General features: G+C 42.0%; 1 long non-coding RNA gene across 2 annotated transcripts in view; it reads right to left on the reverse strand.

Moving 5' to 3' along the window:
* The window catches only part of LOC140487715 (uncharacterized), a 329,098-nt gene that overhangs the window by 266,457 nt on the left and 48,079 nt on the right, over nt 1-14,562 (reverse strand). The window lies entirely within an intron of this gene.

Here is a 14,562-nt window from a genome sequence, read left to right on the forward strand (position 1 = left end):
CATTTGGAGTACTGTGTCCAGTTTTGGTCCCCACACCTCAGGAAGGACATACTGGCACTGGAACGTGTCCAGCGGAGATTCACACGGATGATCCCTGGAATGACAGGTCTAGCATATGAGGAACGGCTGAGGATACTGGGATTGTATTCGTTGGAGTTTAGAAGATTAAGGGGAGATCTAATAGAGACGTAGAAAATAATACATAGCTTGGAAAAGGTGGATGCTAGGAAATTGTTTCTGTTAGGTGAGGAGACTAGGACCCGTGGACACAGCCTTAGAATTAGAGGGGGTCATTTCAGAACGGAAATGCGGAGACATTTCTTCAGCCAGAGAGTGGTGGGCCTGTGGAATTCATTGCCACGGAGTGCAGTGGAAGCCGGGACGCTAAATGTCTTCAAGGCCGAGATTGATAGGTTCTTGTTGTCTAGAGGAATTAAGGGCTACGGGGAGAGTGCTGGCAAGTGGAGCTGAAATGCGCATCAGCCATGATTGAATGGCGGAGTGGACTCGATGGGCCGAATGGCCTTACTTCCACTCCTATGTCTTATGGTCTTATGGTCTTATGGACTGGGACACTCATCCCTCACTGTGGACACCCAACTGCTCTGTACCAAATTCACAAACACCTTCTCCAATACCCAGTCTACTTTGCACAACTACTCTTTCACTCCAACCAGTCACTCTGACCCCACTTGGACAACTGACACCCCCACACAGGCATTTAACTGCAAACTCTCCCCAATTAACCACTGAGTCCTGACCCACCCTACCCTCTCACTTACTTATCTTCCACCTGAACCCCCTTATCTCCTGCTATCCTAATCCTTCACCCAAAAGTCACCTTATCTCCTCCCCACCTACCATCCTTACATCTCACCCACCTGCCATTCATTCCCCTTCCCCACGTGCTAACTCATCCAGTTGCCTTCCACCCTGCCCGTCACCCTCCTGGAACCCTACTCTATTACCCACATACATTCTACCAATGGTTGATGAAGACATTTTGATCCCTTTCAACTTATTCAAGTCAGCAGCTATTGCCATAAAAAGAGGGAATAACAAATAATCTCACCAATGATGCCTAGATTGCTTTTTGGACTATATTTGTTGGGATGGACCCTGGGTCAGTCCAACCAAGATTGGAAGGTTTAGGCCATTAGTATCCACTGATATTAATCCCACTTCTAAGTACCATCAGCTATATCAGAAAGCAATATTAAACTTGTACTACCAGTTGATATACATGGCTGTGCCAGGATTTCCGTATTAAAAAGAGTGATCACGAGATTCATCTCATTCGGAGGATTACCATCAATTGTAAAACAAACATCTAAAAGGCAAAAAAATGTTCAAAACTTAATGCCAGTTAACATTTTGAAGTTAACAGTTCTTTTTGTTTCTGTTTATTCCAGAGATCATGAAATTTACACAGAAATTTCCATAAGACCCATGTCTGTCAAGTTCATACTCTACCACCTTGGTGTTGATATGATACAATAATAGTTTTATACAGAATCTCCTTGTTTGACTAAAACCAATTTTGTCCGTGTATAGTTCTACCAACAAACATTAACCTTTTGCCATGTCTTTATAACATAGATAGTCTGATTAGTGGAATTGTGTTTTGCTGATAGTTAGTTGCTATAAAAGAGAGCAAAAAAAGCAATGCTGCCACCCCTGAAAAAGGTCCTTGTAATATTGCCTAGACGTTCCAATCCCCAGCTCATTTTTAGCTTTTACTGTAAGTTCTTTTATCACTGGGTCAAGTTTTTAAACCAGAACTCAGTTAAAACTGATGTAACATTGTCTCGCTCCACTATAAATTACAGGTTATAATCATCATCCTGGTACACATGATTCTACAACCTTTCATTTGAACCTTTCTGAAAGGATTGTGTACGCCTTCTAAAGATGACCTAGAAGCATTTAAGAACCGGATGTTACCTAATTTACCATGAAATTTGATTAAAAACTGTTTCTTCGTATACTTGCAGATACTTTTTTGAATTCTTTGTCACACTGGGATTAATATGTCATCATCCAGAAGTAAAGCTTTACTGAAATCAGACATTCATCTTTCAGGTATTACTGATAGCTTTTTCAGTAACCTGTACACATCCTCACTGTAACATTAACATCCAGCTGGAAGAAAGAAAATCTGCAGTGAGATTATCAGAAGCCCTTTGCTACAAAAGCTATCAGTCATTGTTTCCCGGGGTGTTGTAGATCACACAGTTGCTAGCTGCCATTTATTTGTTCAGTGGAGCTGTTTTCTATCACTCAGTACCATGACCTTGTCAGCTCCTGCCAGCTCTATACAGACAAGATCATTAACCTTTGCAGGACTCGTCCAAGTATATGCATAGATACAAATACGCTTGGTGGTCAGATAGGAAAAAGTAAATTTAATATCAAACATTGTGGCCATAGAAAGGTAGATGGGTTACCAGCTGATTTTTGTAAACAAGGTTCTTTGAGTAATAACATTACAGATTTGGCTACTTCTTGGAATGAGGCACTTGGCAAAGCCAAGGCTGCAGTGGATATTGCACTGAGGCATTGCTGTGCTCACTGACAATGTGCAATTCACTGTTAACAGTTGCTGAGACTTAACTTGCAAGATAGCACTGTGTGTTTAACTCTTTAATGAAGAGTGTATAATATGCCTCCTACAGAACATTTAAGTAAATTACTGTAAAAGGAAGAACATTATTACATGGAAGCTTGCAACACTATATGGATATGTGATCTCCAGGTCTTGAGAATGTCTTGATATTTGGTAAATACATGGAGCAAAAACTGATGAGAGATCACCATGTACAATTAACCCTTGCCAGTTCCTTCCAATATGGGCAACATCAGCTTGGTGTCAGTGTGTAAGCAGATTGTAATTTAATTTTGTCTCCTTCTTATTAAAACAGTCACTGCATATTTATGCATTCCCTCGGTTTGTTTACCATTTGTATGACCACAACCACGTTGCAGTGATGTTAAGCCAAAAGTACCATTTAATTTCTACACTCTCAGGTATAGTAGTGGGGATGGACCAGGGTACTGCAAGTACAGGATGCTTCAACATACATGCATTAGCATATGCAGACAGAAGTAAACTAAAATAGGGTGATTATTCAACTAGCAACAAATTCAGTACAAAACTACTGAGGGATACCAGATTATCAATGTTCAAAAGTCCAAAATTGAAATAACTGGTCTAGAATATGTATCCTGCTGTTTTGACTAACGGAAGTTGATCATTTTCAGAAAACACAGAATGTAGATATTTGGTTGCTTTCTACAGACTGCAGGCTTTTTCCTTTGTAGCTCAAAGTGTGGAAGGTTGATATCATCATTAACAGTTGCATGAAGCAGAATTAACCCCATTACTGACTGTTATTTTAAAATTGTATGATTAAAAAGCAGTTGAGTTCAACACTTCAGGGCAGCACGGTGGCTCAGTGGTTAGCACTGCTGCCTCACAGCACCAGGGTCCCAGGTTTGAATCCAGTCTTCGGTAACTGTGTGGAGTTTGCACATTCTCCCCGTGTCTGCATGGGTTTCCTCCGGGTGCCCTGGTTTCCTCCCACAGTCCAAAGATGTGCAGGTCAGGTGAATTGGCCATGCTAAATTGCTATAGTGTTAGGTGCATTAGCCAGAGAGAAATGGGACTGGGTGGGTTACTCTTCGGAGGGTTGGTGTGGACTTGTTGGGCCGAAGGGCCTGTTTCCATACTGTAGGGAATCTAATCTAATCAAATCATTCCATATATGCCTCACTATGTGACCAAGCCCCTTTCAAGGGATTGGGTATTAGTTACTATCAAGACAAGTCTGCTTTGCAAATATTTGCCGACAGCCCAACTCAGAGGTTAAGTGGAAAACTAGTAACATATCATCTAGAGATTGTTTTGTGCTGGGGCTTTCCTTGGACACACCTGTAGCTGTGACAGTTTAATGTAAATGTCCACACATTGCAATCTGTCTGTGGCAGACACATAAGGCGTTAGTTGTCTGGCTGACTTTGACTTCTAAATGAGTTTCGAGCACTTGCTAGCTCCAGTCACATGATTATAGAAACCATCTTCGACACACCAAACGTTTTTCAATATGTGTTAAAGCTGGTATTAAATCATTTTTGATGCAGCCTTTTAAATCTCATTCTGACTGGAGCAGTAGCAGGCAAATATAGCATTCCTGATGAAGGGCTTATGCTCAAAACATCGACTCTCCTGCTCCTTGGATGCTGCCTGACCTGCTGTGCTTTTCCAGCACCACACCATTTGAAACTGACTCTCCAGCATCTGCAGTTTGCACTTTTACTCAGACAAATATAGTATGACCTGCAAGAACAAGAGAGAGCTCCAAAGTATTGGGGTTGTCATGATTGAGGTTACAATCTCGATTAGAGTGGTGCTGGAAGAGCACAGCAGGTCAGGAAGCATCCAAGGAGCAGGAAAATCAACGCCTTCAGCAAAAGCCCTTCATCAGGAATGATTGAGGTAACAGCCAGTGTTGGGGCTGACAGCATCAAAAATGATAGTATGCTCATACCTAATATGCCTTATGTTCAACTTTCTTTTTGTCCCACAGTCTTACAAGTTTCAAGTGTTGCAAGCCTTCTTTCTCTCTTTCTCCTCACATAATAATACCCTTGTGCACTTTCCCTAATGGATACCCAAGAACAGTAGCTTAGCAAGCAACAATGGAAAAGAAAACTAAAGGAGCAGGAAGACAACGAGGAAAAAGAAATCACTCTGGTATTTACAGCATCGACTCAGATAATGGCACATATTTTTGAGGTTAACACAGAGATGGAATGTGTACCAATTATGAGTGGTCCATATCCAGGCCAGAGGGGGATTCAGCTGGCAACTCTAAGTTAGAGAAGTTGCAGAGAGCAGAGATGAAGGCTTAGATGGCACAGCCTAGATAATAGGCTGATGAATCCATACATTGAAATGTTTGATGTATTAGAAAGCTTAAGCTTAATGTCCAAGAACATGTGGAGTATAGCACCAAACCAGCACATAGGTCGACATAGAAATTGGAGCCTATTATCTTCAACATGGAAACAATGACCAATTCCATGCAAACACTTGAGGATACAGTACCACAAGAATTTCAATGACCTAACCTGACAGGATATGCATTTGAAGATGCACTGACCAATCATCTGACCCATTAGTGCTTGAACACCCATCAATGATGAAGCATTAATGGATCACATTTCAAGTTTCATTACAGTATGGACAGAAACCATCCAAGGCACTTCAATGAAAGCTTAAACTGAAGTCATGGAAGCAAAGGCTGCTGCCATCACAGCTGTGGTTACCATTGTGCGAAGGAGCTTTCAGAATGTGGCTGCAGCCAGCAATCTGTTCCTTAACACATTGCAGAGCCAACACCCCCAAGGAATTGGCATTAGCTCTGCCGAGCAGCTGCCCTGTCTCAGCAAAATTGTATCCATCCTCCCACCCTGCCTTTGCTATTACCCATCAACCAGCTGCCCAGAATGCTGCTGCACACACTGCGATACTACAGTTCAAAGCCAGGCCATCATGGGCTAAAACTGCTCAAGAACCCCCTGCAAATTCATCTACAATCTACACTGAATGTCAGCAGTCTTCCAGCAGTCATATAGTGGCCAAACACAGGGGTTACAATAACAGACAGAGGCATGTGCAAGAGAAGCACTAAAGAAGGGAGGAAGGGTGATTTGTTGACTTTTGTGTGGAATACTGGATGGTTTAATACATAACTTTTATTTGAAAAGTTTGTTTTGTGGTCATTTTTATTTACAAGCAAGTTGCAGTGGATAATATCAGAGGGAAGGTGAATTCAGGTGGGATAGATCAATGGAGAATTGGGATTTCACTCATTGGTATCATACTTGGTTATATGGATCACAAACCAGCCAATTAGAAATCAGATACGAATGTTGCCTCTTCCACTTTCATCTCCTCCATGGCTTCATGCCATATTCTTGGTGGTAAGAGTGGTGCCATACGGTAGCATAGTTGCTTAACAGGCAACAACAAAACTCAAAATGTATTCTGTCAAATATTGCAGCTGTCCACATCTGGCCAGGCAGCAGAAGCATTGCTTAAGCATCCCAAAGTTTTGTTGATTGTATCTTTTTGTGATAATGCAACTTACATTATGCGTAAACCTAAAACAGGAACACTCTGCAGGTCTGGCAGCATCATTGGAAGGAAAACAGAATTAACGTTTTGCATTCATTGACCCTTCAGAACTGATAGTAGCCAGGAGAAGGTGGATATAAATGCTGAAGGTGGGGGCGGTGGGAAGGGATGAGGAATAAGCAATAAGTGGAGCCAGAGACAAAAAAATATAGTTGGGCAGACAAAGAATGGATTAAGTCAGCCTTGGAGAATGAGTAGCTGCTGATGAGAACCATTAGTGGCTGATAGTGGGTTGTGAGTGGGAGCGGCCCATGTCATGACAAGGTCAGGTGTGTGGGGGTTGGGGTAAGAACATGGGAGAAAGTGCCCTAAAATTATTGAACGGAATATTGAATCCAGAAACAGATGTTGGAGAGGGAACACAGTGGTGTGTTGAAGTGGCAGGCAACCAGAAGCTCAGGATCATTTCTGCAGACAGAAATAGGTGTTCCACATAGGAGTTTGTCCAGTCTGCAGTTCATTTCCCAAATATACCGTAGACTAGATTGAGTGAAGTGAAGGTAAAGTGGTGCCTCACCTGGAAGGTGTGTCTGGGGCCTTGGATACTGAGGAGGGAGGAAGTAGATGGGGAGGTGTTGCACCTTCTGCGATTGCAGGGGGAAGGTCCTGTGGGGAGATGTTCTAACCCCCATCAGAATGGTCTCAGGGATTTCTGCTTCTTCTCAGAAGAAAAGGCCTGAACCATCTACCACCATCCTCCTCTGCCTGGCCAAGCTCATCCTCATTCTGAGCAATTTCGCTTTTAACTCTGCTCACTTTCTACAAGTCAAAAGCATGGCTGTGGATACATGAGCAGGTCCCTGTTATGCCTGTCGCTTTGTGGGGTAGATGGATCGTTCCTTGACCCAGTCCTATTCCAGCCCCCACCCACAAGTCTTTTCTGGTATGTCGATGCTGCTTCCCATTCTTGTCTGGAATTGGAAAAGTTTATCCATTTTGCTCCCAACTCGTTCCCAGAGCCCCATGCAATTGCAGAAAGTTTAATACCTGCCCATTTACTTCCTCCCTTCTCGTGATCCAAAGCCCCAAATACACCTTCCAGGTGAAGCTGTGCTTTACCTGCCCTTCACTCAATCTAGTCTACTGTATTTGCTGCTCACAATGTGGTCTCCTCTACAAATGGGGAAATACAACACAGACTGGACGGCCAGTTTGCAAAACACCTATGTTCTGTCTGCAGAAATAACTCTGAGCTTCTGGTTGCCTGCCATTTCACCACACCACCCTGTTCCCTGGCCAACATTTCTGTCTCAGGTCCAGCAAAGTTCAATGCAAGCAGGAAGAACAGCACCTCAATTTCTGCCTGGGGACCCTGCAGCTGTCTGGACTCAATATCGAGTTCAACAATTTTTAGGGCTTCAGCACTTTTTTCCACGTCCGTATTCCAACCTCCACGCACCAGGCCTTGTCATCTCATGGGATGCTACCACAAATAACCCACTGCAGCCCTATTAGCATTTACTGATTTCTCCAGGTTGACCATTCTTGATCTGCCAAACTGTTTTTCTCTCTGGATGCCATCTCCACCCTTATTAACTCATTCCCCACTTTCCCCCCCACCCATCTTCAGCACATATGCTATACTTTTCTGAGCTACAATCAGTTTCGAAGAAGGGCCACTGGACCCGAAACATTCACTCTGCTTTCTCTCCACAAGTGCTTTTCCTCCTGAGGCAGTACTACTAATACAATCAGACACCAGTGAGTGCAAATAGGATTCTAATCCACCTCTACAGAATGAAGTTCCACTGCAAACAACTCTAAAATCATCACTATCATTCTTAGTCCTTGAGAACACTTAATATACAAGTTCAAATGCCACTTATCAATGTACAAGGGAAATATTAACAGACCAGCCAAGTTTTCCCAGCAATTTCTGCTTTTGTTTCTGAATTCCAGCATCCATGTTTCTTTGTTATTTTTTGTCGAGTGTTTTGTTATACTAATGCTGTCCACATGTGTATGGTGGCACAACAGAGTCATGAGGCATATTTTTTGTTGTCTGCTCCCCGTAGACTTCAGCAACTTTAAACTGTACAAACCACCAAACACTTGCAGAAACAGCCGGTAGAAATCAATCAGAAACCAATAGAAAAATAGATGATAACACCGTCAAATGGTGCTGGTTGGGGAATCCGCTCTGCTGCTGAACACATATCAGCTGTATATTTGTTAAGAGAGGGTGTCAGTTTGAGGGTTGAGGTAGAAAATTATAGTACTGGCTTAAATCAGTGTGACATGCTGATTGTTGTCATACTAGGTTTATTTTGCACACAGCTAACATACACTGTTTGTATCATACCCAAGATGGTTTCCAATGCAGCCAGCATCAGCAACATGTATGTACACCACAGATGCTACTCTGGAAGTAAAACAGCACCAGAAAACAAGCTACACAGTGAATTTTATGATCCCAGCGACATCGCATGCTGCAGCAAATGTTCTCATTGATGAATTCATCACGTTCAATCATATATTTAATCTGTCTCAACATCCCAGTTCTCAGTCTTCAGCACAGGGACTTGTGTCTAAAGTAGAGGATCAGACATCTCAGGCTGCAACTAGCCTTTCAGAGATGGTAAGTGAAAAAAAAATTGCTGTTAATCACAACATTGGTCTAACGTCTCAATATAGTCTAACACAATCACTCAGCTAAACAGCATTCATTCCTTTCTGGTGACCAACATTATGAATAATGTTGTCTGCGGTGTACAATTATCACTTTTAACCAGTAGTTCCACTTAATGGTCAGCCTGCCTACAATGAAAATAAATTGGTGAATATGATGGCAAGCTGTATTGGTGTCAGCAATGTACCACTCCTGGTATTTAAGCTTTTCCTCCTGAGGCAGTACTATTAATACAAACAGACATCAGTGAGTGCAGGTAAGATTCTAATTCCCCTCTACAGAATGAAGTACCACTGCAAACAACTCTAAAATCATCACTATCATTCCGAGTCTTTTAGAACACTTTGTATGCAAGTTCAAATGCCACTTATCAATGTAAATGGGAAATATTAACATTGAAGGATTTGTGACATCGCTAGCGTTAAATGGTTAAGAGAAAAGTTACAGGTAAAATCCATTTATAACATTAAAAATTAAAATTGATTCTTGTCAGGGTGTTTATGTGCCTGTGTTGGTTTATCTGCTGCACTCTTGGAATCTTTGTCATGTCAAGAAAAAAATTGAATGTTCTCACTCTCCATTAAGAAGGTTTGCAATATTCAGAGCTTTCTGTAAAAAGAATTCCCGTGAGTTTCTCTTTAGCCTCGGGTTATGTAGACATTCTGAAGACAGTTCAGAATAATACGACATTTACTTAAAATAATGGATTTCCACAGATATGCAGTGGGAGCCCTTCACAATCCCAGAACTTTATTTTTCAGACAACTGTTTCCTAATCAGAAGAAATGTTCAACCTTTTTTGGTTCTAGTGCTGCAGGAATACTCAGCTTGACCGGCAAAGCCGACATCCTGAAGAACATCTCAGTGGGAACAGTTTTGGGGATTCCATTCTATGAAGTGTTTTCAGATGTTTCATTCCATTAAAAGTACTATATAATTGGTGGCTCCATGGTCAGCACTGCTGCATCACAGGGTTTGATTCAATCCTAGGGTTACTGTAATTGGATTTTGCACATTTTCCCCATATCTGCATGAGCTTACTCCAGGTGCTCCAGTTTAGTCCCACAATCCAAAGATGTACAGGTTAGTTGGATTGGCCATGCTAAATTACCTATAGAGTCCAGGAATGTGTAGGTTAGCTATGGGGTGGATGTGTGGTTCCTCAGATATGGGGTTGAGTCTGAGTTGGATGTTCTTCAGAGGGTCAAGGTGGACTTGATGGGCCGAATAGCCTGCTTCCACACTGTCGGGATTCTATGATTCTGAGTTATAGTTATCCTGGAAGGAGGAGATCAATTTGGGCCAATGAGCCTTTGCCATGCGATATTGTGGAATAAAACTTGATACAGTATGAAACAAGAAAAGGCTAATCCACCCATCAAATCCATCGATATGCATCCAATTGAGTTTCACAGCTTGGTTTAGTTAGTGAGCCCTGATACCAATAGATCAAGAGATTATTGGTTTAAGGCCTACTCTGGGAACTGACCACATAAAATAAACTGAGATTGACCCTTTAATTAAGCAATAAAGAATGAGCTGTTTCATCAAACTTGATGTTCTGAAGTCAAGATGCTAACAGACAGAATGGCTGGACATAGATAATCAATGAAACTCACCTAATCACCTAACAATTTGTTACTCAACTTCTCTCCTAACTCAGTAATAATGTCTTTCATTCAGTTCGCCACATAGATAAAGTGAAGTGGATACTTTGTCAATTTATGATGGAATGGTTTATCTTAGCAGAATATTAAAAGAGATATGTCAGAACAAGGAAAGTTGGGAATCACAGGCACTGCCTGGAGTCAAATAGCATATAGATCGAGAGAAAAATAATTTTGTGATGTGCATTTTGTGATGTGCATTTTGTGATGTGCAATGTCCCAACTCTGGACACAGAATTGTGTAACATCAGGAATACTGTGTATACTATCATGAAAAAATATAATCATTTGATTCAGCTGGAGGGTTGGCTAGGCAATAGTGAAGGTCCCTGATCATTTTTTGAATACACTATTTACCTCGATGGTGTGGTCAAATCTAGAGGCATCCTGGCATCAATGGAAACCTAACCTTCCCAAATACAATGTTGCAAAAGATAATACATTCCACACTATACCTTTGCCCAAAGTGTTCTGTCTATATGGTGGCTCTGACCTCAATGTCAAATCTTAGATTCCCCCACTTCTTAGACAACTGTACCATTCTCAGGCAGCTCTTACTTTTCTATAGTTTCTTATGAAGCTTTATCATTTAGCACCTTCAGAAGTCCCATAATGAAATCTTTGTGGAAATCCTTACCTTTCGTCCATTTCATAGGGGACTGGGAAGGTCTTGGGTGGTCAGTACATGTGCTGAAGAAATTAGCATTGAGACCATTAAAGACTATTTAAGTTTTAGGTCTGATTCACTTGCAGCAGGTCAACCAACAACACATCATGGGTATAAAGTGGAAGGAAAGCAGTCCTTGGCACTGATTGGCCAGAAATATTTCTGGCAGAAGATATGGTCGAGGACAGGGGAGGCCACAACTCTTGTTGGAGTCCCCGACAACATGCTTATTTATTGTCACTGTTTTCCAAGCTGTCCTTGTAACAGAAGTAGGTTACCCAGATGCAGTTCTGTCTTAATAAAACCAGAACAAATAAGGCTTCACTAAAATAGGTTTACATGCTGTAATTAAGAAATGTAAGTGTCATCTGTGCTCATAGTAACAATTCCTAAAGGGGTTTCATGTAAAAACCACTTCACATTTAACAGGCTTTGTACCCTGAAAGCTAGACAATTGTTTAATGTTACTACTGTTCCATCTCTTAACAATATCTCGACCACATTCTTCCACTGGCAAGAGAAGTTAGTTATGATTGCCATAAACATTCGTACATAAGAGTGACTGCCCTGGAGTAGTTTAGACCATTGGCCACATTTGAAGGAGGTTGTTCATGTATACATTGACCATGAGAGCATCGAGGAGTAGGATAGTGAAATTGTAGTGGAATAGAAACATACCCTGAATTTAAGTTTCACCCAGCAATGTTCGTGTCATGTAATATTTTCCAACTGAGCGACTGTCACAGGCACACGCTCTCCTGGGACAGCAGTGCATGGAATCTTTTACATTGAAAGTATTGTCAAAGTGCTTGTTTGGAACAGCATTACAACCATTTGGGCTCCCCTGTTTGCAAAGTTGGATCAGTCTCCTGTTAAAACCGCTGACCCTCAGCAAATCAGACCTCATAGAACCTTGATATACTATATTCTGGATTAGTGGTACTGGAAGAGCACAGCAGTTCAGGCAGTATCCAAGGAGCTTCTTGATATACTATATAACCAACTCTGCCAAACTATAGCAATCCTGCACATACCCTAGAAGATATAGATCACAAAAGGTCAAGAAAGCAGCACAAGGTAAACCATATACCACACCATTTATTCAATGACATGTTTTTCATTGAATTACATAGGCCATACAGTCCTGAAACAATGCAGATGGGCCACTAATCCATATCATTGTTTATGCTCCACTCAAACTCCTCGCAGCCCTCCTTGTTGAAATCTATGTATTCACTTCTCCCTCACATATTTGTCCTGAACTGCATCGATACTGGTCACTTCAAGCAGTCCCTGTAGCAGTTATTGCTTTTGCCTCTCATGCACAAAGTACCCAGTTCAAAACCGGGCAGCAGAATCGTGGCCAGTGTTTAGGCAGCAAGGTGGCTCAGTCATTAGCACTACATTCTCACAGTGCCAGAGACCCAGGTTTGATTCCAGCCTTGGATGGCTGTCTGGGTGGAGTTTGCACATTCTCCCCCATCGATATGGGTTCCCACCATCAGCTGCTCCAGTTTCCTCCTACTGTCCAAAAATGTGCAGGTTAGGTGGAATCGCAATGGGAAATGAGGGGTTCTGGGGATAGGGTAGGATACTCTTAGAGAGGTCAGTGCAGTCTTGATGGGCCACATGGAGTCTCTCTGCACTGGAGGGATTATATGGTACTAGACTGAAGAACATTTCCATCAATCCTGGAGTAAAGCAGTTTCTTCTGAATTCGCTACTGACTTTCCTTGTTTTCGGAATGGAACTTCAGGAAGGACATTTTGCTGGAAAACATAAAGTTGTAGATTTCCCAAATGTCCAAGCAATGCTGCAGATTATCTTCTACCGTTGCTTCCTCAGATCCACTGCCCAGTCACCAGTTGATTGACAGGTCAGTTGCTGGTTGTGCAGATGTGTCAGCAGCAGAAGAATCCAACAAAGGAGGAAAGCTCTTCAAAGAAAAGGCGACTGGTGGTAAGGGTGACCACGCTGCAGGCAAAGCATGAGGTTGAGAAGGCAGGACCTTCGTGGTAACGTCCATTGGTATGGGACATGAACCCATGCTATTGGCATCACTCTGCATCACAAATCAGTCATAGAGCCAGCCTAGCTACCTGACCCCCAACTAAGGAGTAAATAAAGGTGGGAGGAAAGATCGCAGTCAGGCACTGTAGTATTGACGAACTATTGCAGAGTGGCAGAAGGTACAGAGTCCTTGGTGGTTGGCAGCATAGCGGTCGGAGTGAGAGTGGGTCATCAATGCAAGTTTAAGAATTTGTCTGATGAGCTTTAAAGAAATTCTTCTGCTCCTACTAGTGGTGATGGAAAGGCAGTTACTTCTTGGATTCACCCTTCTCAACTCTCTTTACAAGTCAGCTTTCCCAAGGCCAGGGAAAACACTGCTGACAGCAGGAACGTTTTTCATTTTTAAAAACTATTAAAATTGAGGTACACCACTTTTTTTAATAGACTTTATGAATTGACCTGCGTCTTAGGAGCAGGTTAGGCACCCACTGTATCCACGCCCAGTGAAGATAGAAGTGGGCAGGCTGAATGACATTGCTCTCAGATTTGAAATGTGAAGCATTTTAGCTTCTCACCCAAGTTAAACCCACTCATCTTTGTGGATACAATTCCCCCTGTGATCTCCATGTGAATTTTGGCTCCTCTCAGCTGGATCATTCATACTAATACATTATGAATGGAGTCCACCATCTGGAGCTGTACAGATATGGAGGATCACTTGCCTCCACAGTGATGAAGATGACAAGTAGATTATCTGATGGTGTTGTTTCTTGGATCTTCCTGTGTATAAATTGGTGCCATTACAAGTAGCCACACCTCAAAAGTACATTGATGGCTGTAAAACACTTTGGGACATCCCAAGATTGTGAAATGCGCTGTATAAATGCATGTCTTTTTGTTTTCTATCAGTAAGTTATGCAGCTCCTGAAACATCTGAATTCCTGTCTGTTACAGGCCACACGCACAAATGGAATTTCCTTTGATGAATGCACTTTGTGTTGACGCAGGATCCTTCATCTCAAAACAAATCTTCCTTCACTTGATACAACATGAAGGGACAGCTGATAGGAAATGTATTGAAACAAGCAAATTCAAACATCACAAGCATGCAACGTTCTCCTCTCAGACAGATCAATAAGCAAGACTTAGCATGTCTTGAGCAGTAATACACGGGACACAGGTTCTCATAACATTGCTACCTCATTCATAAATGACAGTGGTAAACATATTTTTATATTGTTTCCTCCAAGTCTTCAAGACATCCCAAAACACTTTATAACCAATTATGTATGCTTGATGTGTAGACACTGATGTAATATTTCCTTGGTGCTCAAGCATTCGCACGAGAGAGTGATCTCTGATGACAATCAGAAAAGTGGCAACCAATTTG

The sequence above is a fragment of the Chiloscyllium punctatum genome, chromosome 17, assembly GCF_047496795.1.
Source record: "Chiloscyllium punctatum isolate Juve2018m chromosome 17, sChiPun1.3, whole genome shotgun sequence".
In the NCBI taxonomy this organism is placed as follows: Eukaryota; Metazoa; Chordata; class Chondrichthyes; order Orectolobiformes; family Hemiscylliidae; genus Chiloscyllium; species Chiloscyllium punctatum.